The sequence below is a fragment of the Melospiza melodia genome, chromosome 17 (assembly GCF_035770615.1).
Source record: "Melospiza melodia melodia isolate bMelMel2 chromosome 17, bMelMel2.pri, whole genome shotgun sequence".
Taxonomy (NCBI): Eukaryota; Metazoa; Chordata; class Aves; order Passeriformes; family Passerellidae; genus Melospiza; species Melospiza melodia.
The window spans coordinates 16,915,434-16,929,445 of record NC_086210.1 but is presented as its reverse complement, the minus strand read 5'-3'; the positions used below and the strand labels follow the sequence as shown (position 1 = coordinate 16,929,445).

The following is a 14,012-nucleotide window of genomic DNA, read 5'->3' as shown; positions in this document are numbered from 1 at the left end:
GAAGCACTGAGTGCCTGGAGTGGAGGGATGCTGGAGAAAGGGGACCCTGGAACACCTGATGTAAAATTTCAATAGCCAATCCAAATTTTACTTCTATACCTTTTATTTTAAAGCAAGCAAGCAGCGCTGGGTGGCCAGAGAGTCACTGCTCCCCTCACAGCACACACAGTTTGGTAAAGTATACATACTGTTTTTAAGCCTACAAAGCATTTTCCAATGTGCTTGGTTAGTCCAAATTAGCAAATATCAATAAGCTGGGAGCACCAATTTCATAATCTTTCCAGGTGGTCATTGATTTCTATCCTTGTTGTGGTTGTCTGGAGGGAGGTCTTAGACTGATGTCTGCTACATGATTTTGTCAAGTGCATCAAGTTTTTTATTATACATAAGATTTTAATTGCTTTTTTGCAATATCTCTTAGCTTTACCCCGACTTCCTCTATTTTATTCTAAGCATCAGTCATCTTGCTACCTCATCTCTTTTGCTCTACTATACTTCTTTGATTTTGATGCTTTATTTGGCTATTTGGTCATAAAGTTTCAGAAGTTTTCTTTGTGTCTCTTTTGGACACAGCGGATAGAAGGATTTGCTGATTCCATTGCCAATTGACATGAATCACAAAAACAATTTTGACAGAATCAGGGGAGGATGAGCTCTGAGACCTCCAAAACCCCCTCAGCATGCCTGAGCAAGACCTGGGAGAGGGGGAATACCCAGGACCCCCCGGAGCAGAGCTCTGAGAAGGGGGACCCACATAACCTCAAAGTCAGGACACTGGAAATGGGCAACTCCTAGAAGAGTGTTTTTGGAATTCCTGGTTTTTGAAGGTATTTCTGGCCACCAGACACCCAGTGACTTCTCGAGATGGACTTGGCCAGTGGGACCTTCAAAGCCAATGTCCTGGTTTAGGGCAGTTTTGGGAGAAAAACCTCTAAAGGTGTTTCCTGTAGAAGACCAAAGTCAAGTGGCCCCTCCTCCAACTGATTCTGAAAAAGTATTTCCTTTGAGAGAAGTGGAAAAAACTGTTTATTTAACAGGCAAAGCACTCACCAACCCCAAAAATTAACAGTATTAAGCAATAAAACTGCTTGCTGCTCCAAAAGAGATGACAAACTCACAAAGTCCCTCCGTGGGCTGTAGCTTGGCTTGCTCAGTCTCTTATCAGTCACTTATCAGTCTCTTATCAGTCTCTTATGAGTCTCTCTGGTGCTGGAAATGCCATTGCCCAGCCCCGGTGGGGCACAGGTGTGAGCACCTGGTGCTCTTCTGGGTGTTCAGTGCAGAGCAGGTTTAGACAGGTCCAAAGAAAAGGAAAACCAAAAACCACAGTCCAGGGAACTTCTCTTCCTCTGCTAGCTAAAACTAACTAAAAGCAGAGGAGGGCTCTGTCCCGCTGTCTGTCCGTCCACAGACAACAGAGGAGCCGGAATGTGGAGGAGTGAGAGAGGTTCTGAAAACAAACTCCATGCTTCTTCTTCCGCCATCTTTGTTCTCAGAACCAGCCTTAAAGGTGCAAAGCTTATTTCAGACAAATGGGGATATGAGCATCATAAATTTGCCCATTATCCCTGGGATCCACAAAAGACCCTTGGGCTGTGTAAGCAGGACCCAGGAGAGGGGGAATTCCCAGGACCCATGGGCCCCCCAGCAGCTCTGAGAATAGGGACCGCATAACCCCAAAGTGAGGACACTGGAAACAGGGAACTCCTGGGAGAGGTTTTTGGACTCCTTGATTTTGGAGATATTTCTGGCCACCCGGTGACTTCTAGAGATGGACTTGATCAGTGGGACCTTCGAAGGCAATGCACTCACATCTTGTTTTTTCTGCAAACCAGGATTTCCCATTCCCAAACCTTATCTGGATAGAGAAGAAGGCTGCGAGGAAGCTGAAGATGCCCCAGGACACCCAGGCAGGTGAGGAGGAAGTTGCTGCCCCTTTCCCCCTCTCTTCTGCTCCATCTCCCAGCCCAGCACGGCCCCTGGCTGCAGGACTGATGCTGCTGATGCTGTCCAGCCAGGGATGCACTGGGGGGATCTCCTTCCCCTTCCCTGTGGCACAGATACAAATATCATCCTCTCCTTGTCTTTCCTCCCCCAGAGCAGGAGCTGAGGATGGAGACCAGGGAGGGCAAATCCCCATGGCAGAACATCGTGGCAGAGGCCACTTTGAGTGGCTACAGGGCACTGGAGTGCAATGGGGAGGAAAAGCCCCGGAGATCCCACAGGAGGAGGGGCTGCAAACCCAGCCCAGGATGCTCTGAGGAGGAAAGACCCAGTCTGTGCCAGGAAGGCAGGCGGAGCTCTGGCCAGAACTCTGAGGTGGTGGTCTATGAGCAGCTTGATGATGGCAAGAAGCCCCACCAGTACTTGGAATGTGGGAAGAGTTTCCTCACGAGCTACCACCTGATCATCCACCAGAGGATACACACTGGGGAACGGCCCTATGAGTGTGGGGAATGTGGGAAGAGCTTCAGGTTCAGCTCCCACCTGATCATCCACCAGAGGATCCACACCAATGAACGGCCCCACAAGTGTGGGGAATGTGGGAAAGGCTTCAGGAGGAGCTCCAGCCTGAAACTCCACCAGATGATCCACACTGGGATACGACCCTTTGTGTGTGGAGAATGTGGGAAGGGCTTCCGTGACAGCTCTTGCCTGATCATCCACCAGACAGTGCAAACTGGGGAGTGCCCCTACACGTGCTCAGTGTGTGGGAAGAGCTTCATCAAGAACTCCAGCCTGATTCTGCACCAGAGGATCCACACTGGGGAGAGGCCCTACAAGTGCAGGGAATGTGGGAAAAGCTTTAGGCAGAGCTGCCATCTGAATGCCCACCAGAGGATCCACACCGGGGAGAGGCCCTATAAGTGCAGGGAATGTGGGAAAAGCTTCAGGAGAAGCAGTGGGCTGATTCTGCACCAGAGGATCCACTCCAGGGAGAGGCCTTACAAGTGTGGAGAATGTGGGAAGAGCTTCAGCCAGAACTCCAGCCTGATTGCCCACCAGAGGATCTGCAGTGGGGACAGGCCATATGAGTGTTCTGAGTGTGGGGAGAGGTTTTTCAGAGCCAATACTGTCTCCTCAAGCATCAACAGATTCACACAGAATAGAGGCCCTTCTGCTGCCCTGACTGCAGGAAGGGCTTTAAGAAAAACTCCACCTTTGTCACCCACCAGCAGATCCACACTGGGGAGAGGCCCTGACAGTGTCCTAAGTGTGGGAAGAGCTTCTCCCAGAACTCTGCTGTGACCCAACACCAAGGGAGGCAGCAGTAAGGGATGCCCTACAAGTGCCCTGTGTGCAGGAAGAGTGTCGCCTTGATTTTTTAAGATTTTCTAAGCCTTCTGATGTTTACATTCTTGTAGCAAACTTTCTCACACACTTTCTGTAAATAACTTATTGTTTTGCATTCTTTTTTAGAAGAAGAAAAATTTGATGGACTGTTGGTTTGTCCAGTGTCATTGGAGAGGTGGCAATTTCACCCTCCAATCCACTGTCACTTTTAGAAAACTATAAATGTTGGAGTCAGAAAATAAACTTCCCTTTTTTCCCCCTTGAGAGCAGCAGTGTGTGCGCTCGTGTTGTTTTGTGTCCTACAGTGACAGGAAGAGCTTTGAGCGCTGCTTCAACTCCATCCCCCATTGGGGACCCCCACTGGATGGTCCACAGTGACCCTTGCTGGGCAGAGACTTGGTCATCCATGGTCCTGGTGATCCGTGTTGGGAAGACACCTGGCTGGTGGTCTCCACATCTTCCTGGCTTCCCTTGGGCACTTGGACACAGCCATAGAAAAATCCATTGGGATGCAAACTGACATCAGAATTTCATAGGGGACAGCACATTTTTTTTACTTTTGACACCAAAAAGTCTGACCTTTGGCATCCAATCCTTGCTTTGGGTGGCATCCAGGAATTCCAAATGGTGTTGGAGGTCTTTTCCAACCTGAATCATTCCATGATTCTAATTCTCTCTGGCCCACCAGCATCTTCCACAGCCAAAAGGTGATGGACTAGGGCAAAAAAAACAGGATTTTGGAGACAATGGAGTGGAAATCCCTCTTAAAACAGGTCATTTCTACCCACCCAAGCACATGGATCCTCAGCCAGCATGGACACGTAAATGCTTTTATTTTGGCCTTTATTTTCTCTCATTTTTCTTTGCCCTTCACCCAGCATTGGGGTAAATATAAAGACATTTAAATATCACACGGGTGGTGACATTGTGGTACATGGGTGGGGACATGTTAGGGATGGGGACAGGGACATGGGTGGGAACATGGCTGTGGATGGCGATATTGGGCATGGGGGGGTGTCACAGATAGAGATGGCGACATGGGGCTCTATGGCCATGGATGAGGACATGGGGGACATGGCCATGGATGGTGACACAAGTGGCCTAGGGGACAAGTCCATGGGTTGACATGTCCATGCCATGGGGTGTCCCATGGCCAAGGACAACACATCCCCACCACCACCATGATACTGTCCCTTTCATGCTACCATTTATTCCCTGCTCTTCCCCTGGCTGTGACACCCGCCTTGTGGGATGTCCCCATGTCCTGGTGACCCGTGTCACTCAGGCCACTCCCACCAGTGGCTCCAGCAGCAGCCAGAGCCCATCCTTGGCATGCAGGATCAGCTCGGGCTGGCGGCACAGGGGTGACCTCACGTTGTCCCTCCGCAGCACCAGCTGGGACGGTGTCAATGCCACTACCACCTTCATCTCAGCCATGGCAAAGCTCTGCCTGATGCAGTTCCTGCCACCACGTTCCCACTGTCACTGTCATCCCACTGTGAACCCAGCCAGGGACAGGGCTGGCACTTGGGGACACTCCTGTCCCCACTCCAGCACATACCTGGGGCCAGCAGAGAAGGAGATGAAGGATGGCAGGAAGGACTGTCCCTTGCTGTTCTCCAGACAACCTCAGAGGATTGAACACCTGGGGTGACACCGACACAGTCACACTGAGGGGACACAGCTGTCACCACTGTGGTGGCAGGGACACATGGAGGCCTTGAGAACAGTTAATAACAAGTCAATAACAGGATGAGAAAAACAAGTGTTAGTCTCAACAAGAAAACCACAGGTATCGGCAACAAAGAGGGGTTGGTGTGTAATCTGCAACCAATGATGAGCTCGGGTTTTGTAATATGTATAAGCTTAATTAACACCACTATAAAAGAGTGTAAGCTAGATCAATAAATCGGAGTTCGATGCTGATCAATTAGGATGGGTCGACTCCCTTCGCTTCCTCAAATGGTGACACCCGATGGTGATACGGCAATGCACCATGGAGAAGTGAAGATACGGCAATGCACCACGGAGGAGTGAAGACACAGCTCAGGTCCTGAGAAGCAGCCGGGACGGCAGAAAATGCGGAGAACAGAAAAAAAAAAAGCGGATAAAAAAGAAGCTGAGACGCGTCGTGCCTCGGGTGTCGTACAGGCGAGCCCGACTGATACGTGCTGCATGGACCTTGAAGAGGCTGCAACAGCGCTGACGATTTTAGGTATGAAAAGGCAAGCAGCATATGATTTATTTACTGCCTTTTTACAAAAAAGGCAGGTTAAGGGGATAGATTTGCAAACGGATTTACCAGGGCTTTTGGCTTATGGCTATGATAGGGGAGTTTCTATTAACCCCCATACAGTTCACGAGTTAACGGAGTGGCATAAATTCGGTGATTTATTATGGGAGGCTACTTTAGAGGGTGATAAAACTGCCTAGAAGTTAGGTAAATTATGGCATGTCGTTCGCAATGAATTACTGCAGTTTCAGGCTGAGAAAGAGGCTGCCCAGCAGGCTACCGCTGCTCATGGGTGTAATAAAGATTATGATCAGGACAGGGGATACGATCAGGATAGGGGATTACCATTAGCCCCTGCAATGAGGACGGTCTCATTACCTGCTTCGCCACCCTCTTCTGCTTTAAGCCAGGCTACACAGAGCGCTTCTGAGGCTTCCACACCCCCTGAACAACATGAACTATGGCCAAGACCACCCGATAATCTCCCGAAAATCAATGAGCCGATCCCTGGGGCGGAAAATGACCTAGCGGGGGCTATTGCAAGGGAGCGGAGGTTGGCCTGGGCTGCACTTGCCAGAGACACTTTGAAAAAGGGGGATGGGGAGCTTATCAGCGCTGCTACCCAGCTGGCTTGTCCTGTTATATTCAATCCGCAAGAAGGAGGGGGCATGCAGGCTACTATGACAGCCATTGACTGGAAATTGCTGTCTCAGCTGAGGTCTACTGTTAGTTTGGAGTGAAAAGTGAGCCAGCCAAACAGATGTTAGATTATATTTTTGATGCCAATCTTCTTTTGGTGAATGATTGTCATGAGATAGCTAAATTGATCTTTACTCAGCCTCAGCAATTGTTATTCAATGCTCATTGGCAAGGGCTTGTAAATGAATGCGTAGCACAGTTAGGGCTAGGCTTACAAGAACAGGCAAAGACCTCTCAAAATCAGGTGTTAGCTGCTCTTGGACCTCTTCAAACGTCAGCAACACTGCCTTCAACGCCTAGTTGGTGCCAGAGCCGCAGTGACCACGCACCAACAGAAGTCGTCGCTGCAGCATCAGCACCCTCTCGTGTCTCCAACCTGACACCACAGGGAGCCTCGGCTTGGAACCGGCAGCCGCCGTAGAAGTTATGCTGATGACCTGCACCCACGGAAGATCCCGACAGGGATTCACGGACCTATTGTTTTACAGGGTCACAAGGTGGGTGCTTTGCTTTTCGGAAGATCATCTGCATTGGGATTATTTGTTTTGCCTGGCATCATTGAAGTGGACTATATGTTATGGTGCATACTCTTTTCCCACCACTCCAAATTAACAAAGGACTGAGAATTGCTCAGCTGGTGCCACTTGAGCCAAATGACTAAGGGATTACAGACTATGAAAGGACAAGAGAGGGGGGAAAATGGTTTTGAATCCACTGGAGGACTTACTTTACTGGCTTTGAACCTTTCCGAGAGACCCAAGAAAAGGGTGGAAATGGAATTTCAAGGACAGAAAGGATCATTTTCAGGCTTGTTGGACACTGGAGTAGATTCCAGCAGTATTAGCCCTAGCCGTTCGCCTCCTCTCTGGGTTCGCATGAATGAAAAACAGCTAACAGCTTTCCTTTTCAGTAGTCCAATTACCACCTACCGTGCAATGCCTGATAAGGCAGGACATTATGGCTCAGTTGGGGGTGGTTTTAACCCTTTGGAGTAAAAGCCATTGCTTGGACTGTGGCTGAGGAACCTTGTGACATATACTGTAGAGATATTAGATGTGCTTTTAATGTATTAGATGTGCTTTTAATGCTTCTGCTTATTTTACCTTGTATTTTTAATTATATTCAAAATATGGCCAGTAGAATGATAGAAAAAACCTGGCAGACTAACCTCCTTGCGCAAAAAAGAAAAACGGGGAATTTGTTGGAGAATTTTGCTCAGACATGGCTTGAAGGAAAAAAGGCCATGAACATATACAGCTGGCTAAAAAATAAAAGGCAGCTGTGAGCAGCAAGTTCTCAGGCTTTTCCCTTAACAACAGTAAACACCATGTCCTTGAGGAAGTGATGAGAAAAAACATGGTAGAAAACATGGAGGCCTTGAGAACAGTTAATAACAAGTCAATAACAGGATGAGAAAAACAAGTATTAGTCTCAACAAGAAAACCACAGGTATCGGCAACAAAGAGGGGTTGGTGTGTAATCTGCAACCTATGATGAGCTCGGGTTTTGTAATATGTATAAGCTTAATTAACACCACTATAAAACAGTGTAAGCTAGATCAATAAATCGGAGTTTGATGCTGATCAATTAGGATGTAGTCGACTCCCTTTGCTTTCTCAAGGGACACCTCATAGGGTGGCCCTACCTCAGGCTTGGGCCAGAGGTCTGGGCTGTGGTGGGTCCTGTAGATGCTCATCAGGCAGATGACCCCTGGTGGGATGGGAATGGCCACTTTAGGGACAGCAGATGAGGGTTGGTGGTGACACTGGGGACACCCTGTCATACCCTTGGGGATGACATGGCCATCACGCTGGGGGATGTCCTTGGTGCAGCGCCGGGACACAGCAGTGACAGGATTGGCGTTTTTTACATCCTGTGACCTCCCTGTCCATGGGATGTTGTGTCAGGCACTGCGTGAAAAACGCCAATCACTTGTTTTTCAAAATTTTAGAAGTTTAATAGTAATAAAATGGTTATAAAAATAGCAATATTACTAGAGTGATAAAAATTTGGACAATTAGGATTTAGGACAATATGAGACAATAAAAACAAAGAGTTACAGACGGTCCGGGTACCTTTTTCTGGTACCCATTCAGCACCACAGCCACAAACAAAGGCACTGCACAGTTTTTTCCACCAAGATGCTTGAGCTTTACAACAGCAATTTCAGCTGTCAAACACAGAGGTTTGTAATATTGTTAGCATCTGTGCTGTCAAGGTCACGCTGCACCATTGCAGATGAGAGTGAACCCTCATGGACTGTGTGCTTTGCAAATCTGGCAAATTGATGTCACACACATCCCTGATTTTGGCCGTTTAAAACACACCCACGTCTCAATTGGCACCTTTTCCTCAGCAATATGGGCTACAGTACACACAGAGGAAAGGGGACTGGGTGCCATGGTACACTGGCAATCAGCTTTTGCAGCCTTGGGCATTCCTCAAACCATCAAAACTGATAAAGGGCCTGCTACACTTCCCAGAAAACCAGGCAATTTCTACAGCTCTGGGGTGTATCACACCAAGCCAGCATCCCTCATTTACCAGCTGGACAAGCAATAGTGGAAAGAGCACATGGTGCCTGAAAAGGTATAGTTAATAAACAAAAGGGAGGTATGTGGTGAGGGCCCACAGAGTAGAATAGCTAAAGTTCTATGCACATTAAATCACTTAACAGTATTAGGAAAATCCCTGAACCCAGTTATGCTAAATCACTCCTTATCAATGCAATCGTGTGATGTTCAGCTGCCCAAATCCAAGGGAATGGCACGAGACCTCCTTACCAATACATGGGGGGGCTCCCTGGGATCTCATTACCTGGGCTTGGGGACATTCATGTGTTCCAACAGACAGTGGGACACATTGGGTACCTGCCAGATGCATCCAGCCTGCACTGCATCCTGACAGCACCTCCTGATAAACCCTCAGCAGACACAGAGCCGTGTGATCAGTGATTGGTGACAACCTCATGGAAATCTGGGACTGCAGTTCACATAAAGATTCATCTGTTTACAAATTATTCCCCTGTTTACAAACTGTTTTCCTTGTCTACAGATTGTTTCCTAGTTTTTGTGTTTGTTTTTCTTTCTTTAATAAGGGTTGAATGATTCTTGTTCTTACAGACTGTTTTATTTTCTTCAAGGCTTAAATGGTTTGTTGTTTTTACAAATAAGTTGCAATCTGTAACCTATAAGCCTAATGCCTGGGGCATATTTACCTGAGCTCTCCCCTAGCAGTTCCTGGACATAAATGCTGCAGCTATAATGCAAATCAAAATTTATAGAAAAGAAAGGGTGAGATGTTGGTGTCACCTTGCCAGCCCCTGGGCTCAGTGACAAGAGCTTTAGCCAATTTGATCTCTCATAAGCCTGCAGACATCTCAGTGGCCCAGGACCCAAAGGGGTGTGGAGTTCAAACCAATGACAGCATCCAGACCAGGCCTCTCAAATGCTCTATATAAAGGAGGGAGTGGAAAACAAAACCCTCTCTTGCCACACAAACATCAGGGTGAGTGGTGTCTGTCTCCTGTGCCCCTCACCCTCCACATGTCACCTAACACAGAGGCAGATCCAGCTCTGGATCACCTCCATGCAGGTGAATCCTGGTGTGTGATCCATGCTGGAATCTCATGGATCCTCTCATTCTGCAGAAACAGGCAGAGAAACCAATTGCTTGATCACAGGTACAGAGGGGAATCTGTGCGGGATTCCAGAAGGGATATAGGGCAGGATTCCAGACCAGGGCATGATTCCAGATCAGGATCAGGTAGAATTCTAAAGTGTATCTGGGCTGGATTCCAGAGCAGGATCAGGTGGGATGGATGGGGCAGCATTGGAGTGGGATTCCAGAACAGGATTGAGGGGATTCCAAAACAGATCAGGTGGTGTTGATAGAGCAGGACTGGGGTACAAGGGATGCAGTAGGATCTGATGGGATCCTTGCTCTCTGTGGGCTCTTCAGCCAGATCCAACCCATGGCGACAGAGACAGGGTGACACCAACTCTTACTCTCATCACCAGCTGAATGATCCATGGTGCAGGTCCAACCCCTTCCCTCTCCCTGCAGAAAGCCACAAATTGCTGGCAGAGTTCATCCTGCTGTTCCCACTCATCACACAGCAGCCCTTCCCAACAGACTGACTTCCTGTTTTCCCATGTTTTGAACACAAGAATTACAGTTGTTCAAAATGTTTTATTTCTCATGTATAAATACCCTGGTTTGGGCAATAAATCTCAGTCCCATCCTCCAGTGCCCAGCACTTCCTCTCAGGGAATGAGGAATAGAAAAGGGGACATTGGGAACTGGGATAAAGACACTGGGGATGGGGACACTGGGAAAGGACTGGGGACACCAGGAACTTGGAGTGAGCACAGCAGGAGTGAGATGAGGACGTGACACCCATGCCCAGATCCATTCCTTGGGATTGATTTTCCACCCTGTGCCCCATGTCCAGGAGCAGACATGGGGACCAGGGATCATGGGGACATGGTGGATACAGGGGATACACACACATCCAGGGAATGGGCAGACCTGGGGGACACAGTGGGGACATGGGGGACACAGGGAGTTGGGATCCTGAGGATGTGGGGAGAAGAGATTCACAGGACACTGTGACTGGGGACACCAGGAGTTGGCTGGTGACACAAACACCGGGAATGAGGACACTGGGGCTGATTCCCCTTTATTCCCTGCCAGATGCAGCCCCCTTCTCGCTGCCCATCCCGGGGCCCTCGGGCTGCCCAGTGCTGCCTCCTCCAAGGAGCAGGCGGCTGTAGGTGCCGCGGCGTTCCCGCAGCTCCACTGGTGTTCCCGTCTCCATCACGGCCCCGCGCTCCAGCAGCACCAGGCGATCGGCCCCGTCCAGCACCCGCGGCTGGTGGGACACGACCAGCACGGTCTTGGCCAGCCCAGTGCGCACCCAGCGCTGTGCCTGCGGCCAGAGAATGCTCTCATCCCAACCCATCCAGCTCAGAGAACACTCATCCCAACCCATCCAGCTCATCCCAACCCATCCAGCTCAGAGAACGCTCATCCCAAACCATCCAGCTCAGAGAACTGCCATCCCAAACCATCAAGCTCAGAGAACTCCCATCCCAACCCATCCAGCTCAGAGAACCCTCATCTCAACCCATCCAGCTAGAACACTCATCCCAACCCATCCAGCTCAGAGAACGCTCATCCCAACCCATCCAATCAGAGAACGCTCATCCCAACCCATCCAATCAGAGAACCCTCATGCCAACCCATCCAACTCAGTCCTACCCTGTCCCACCTGATCCCACCCAGTCCCGACCAACCAATCCCACCCCACTCTCAGTCCCACCCTAATCCTATCATCCTGTTCTTACCATCTCCCTGTTCTCCATCCCATCCCCATGCCCACTATGCCATCCTGCCCACACTATCCCCATTCCCACTGTCCCATCCCATCCTACCACTCCAACCCTTCTCATTGCACTCCATCTCTGTCCTCATCCCAGCATTCCCATCCCCTTCATTCCCACCCCATCCCACCCCACCCTATCGTATCTCCTTGTCTTCATCCTTTGATTCTACTTTCCTGCCATCCTACACCCCTGGTCTCTATCCCATCCTACTATCCTGTCCTATTTCTCCACCTTGTTGACCCACACCACCCCATCCAATCCCTGTCTTCATCACATCATTCCCACTCCATGCCAATCATTATCCCTTATTGCCACTACCTCATCCCACCATCCCATTCCAGCCATCCCAGCCATCCCATCATACCCCATTTTCACCAACTGCACCCCTATCCACACCAACCCCCTCCATCCCACCCCACTCACCGCTCCATCATCTCCATCATCCAGCGCCTCGTCGAGGATGAGCACGGCTGGACGCCGGAGCAGAGCCCGGGCCAGGGCCACACGGCGCCGCTCCCCCGCCGCCAGCGGCCCCCCGCGCTCCCCCACCTCTGTGGGAGCGACCACAGGGGATCAGTGGGGTGCAGCCCTGGAGTTCTCCCCTCTTCTCCCACCCCCCACACTCCGCCACCTCTGCGGGGGGACCCTGGGATCAGTGGGGTGCAGCCCTGGAGTTCTCCCCTCTTCTCCCACCCCCCACACTCCCCCACCTCTGTGGGAGCGACCACAGGGGATCAGTGGGGTGCAGCCCTGGAGTTCTCCCCTCTTGTCCCACCCCCCACACTCCCCCACCTCTGCGGGGGGACCCTGGTGTCGCCTTCTGATGCAAGGCGAGGTGACCTGGTTCTGAGGAAACGGCACGGCGACCCAAACTCTCCAGGGTCACTCGGGCCAAGAACACACACGGACACCAGTATGGTGGACGGTTCAAGACCTTTATTGTCCCGTTTCGTCGGGTTTTATACCGGGAAAGTTTTTTCCCTACGTCAGGGGGCTTTACTTTACTGTAATTGGTTAGTAAGGAGTAGAAAGTTACTAATGTTAGGGGGGACTACATTCTTGGGTGATCCCTTATCACTAGAAGTTAGGGGGAGAGGAGCTCTACTGCTTTCCGTAACATCGCGAGATTTTCCGAACGCCTGACCCTATCTACTACATCTCCCCCCCCTTTTTTACAAATGAACGAAGTAGTCATATACATAGGTACTGAGCTGAGGCATAGGGTTGTCGACAGAGAAAGGGGTTCGGTGAACCTGAGTAGAAAATCTTGTGACTGGCAGTGTTCTCCGGTCGAATTCACAGCAGTGAATTGCCGGCCTATGAACAGGATGTTGGCCCGTTCTAGGCGGGTCTGAATGAATGAGATCAGCTTGTTCAGCAGGCATGGTCCGAAGGTGACAGCTAAAAGTAGCATTGCCAATGGACCTGTTAGGGTAGAAAGTAGGGTGGTTAGCCATGTTGATCGATTGAACCAGGACTCGAACCAACCCTGTTGGGCTTCCCTGTCTCTCTGTCTCTGAGCCAGTTTGTTTCGGAGTTCTGCCATGGAGTCTCTCACGACTCCCGTGTGGTCTGCATAGAAGCAACACTCCTCTTTCAAGGCGGCACACAGGCCCCCTTGTTGCATGAACAGGAGGTCTAGTCCTCGCCTGTTCTGCAAGACCACTTCTGAGAGTGAGGAGACTGACTTCTCTAAAAAGGAGATGGATTTCTCGATCCTCTGTGGGTCCTCGTCAATTGTTGTCTGCAGCTGTGACAGTCCTTGGTGCTGGGTCGCTACGGCTGAGACACCCGTGGCTGTTCCTGCTGCTCCTGGGCCCAGCAGCATTGCGACAGCTACACCTGTTGCTATTTCTCTTTTGTGGAGCCGGCTGGGCTCCTCAAAATGGCGATACACCTCTTCATCTGCGCGGCACAGGGCCCTAGGAACAATCAGAACTTGGACACAACAGTCGTTAGAGTCATTGAATTTGGCAAGGAACACACAGGGACTCACTCCAGATCGCTGGCAAACCCACATCCCAGGTGCGGATGGGACTACCCACTTACTGTTTTTCCCGTTGGGTTTGACTACTTTGGTGCAGACGTTGCTTTTCTGCCTAGCTAGGGTTGCATTGCCAAAGCATCTGCCTCTGCCTGTGACTTGACTCAGGGTGATTCCTTTGCGGGGGGTGTCCCATCTACATTGGTTGGGTGCATCTGCTGTGGGGTAACTGAAGGGAGTGTTTAAAGCGACTCCTTTGTAAAAGGGAGATTCGACGTTGTAACAGAGCCAGCAGGATTTGGTTAGGTAAGGGTTGGATTCGTTCAGGGATAGGAAGGTAGCTTCTAACATACGAAGGATTGGATCTAAATCTGACTCGGCTAAATGGTCTACCTGAAAGGACATGTGTATGGAG

The 14,012-nt window shown here is 50.1% G+C and overlaps 1 pseudogene; it reads right to left on the bottom strand.

The window, feature by feature from the left end:
- Positions 1-10,907: 10,907 nt before the first annotated feature.
- LOC134426023 (antigen peptide transporter 2-like) overlaps positions 10,908-14,012 on the bottom strand; it is a 31,823-nt pseudogene continuing 28,718 nt past the window's right edge.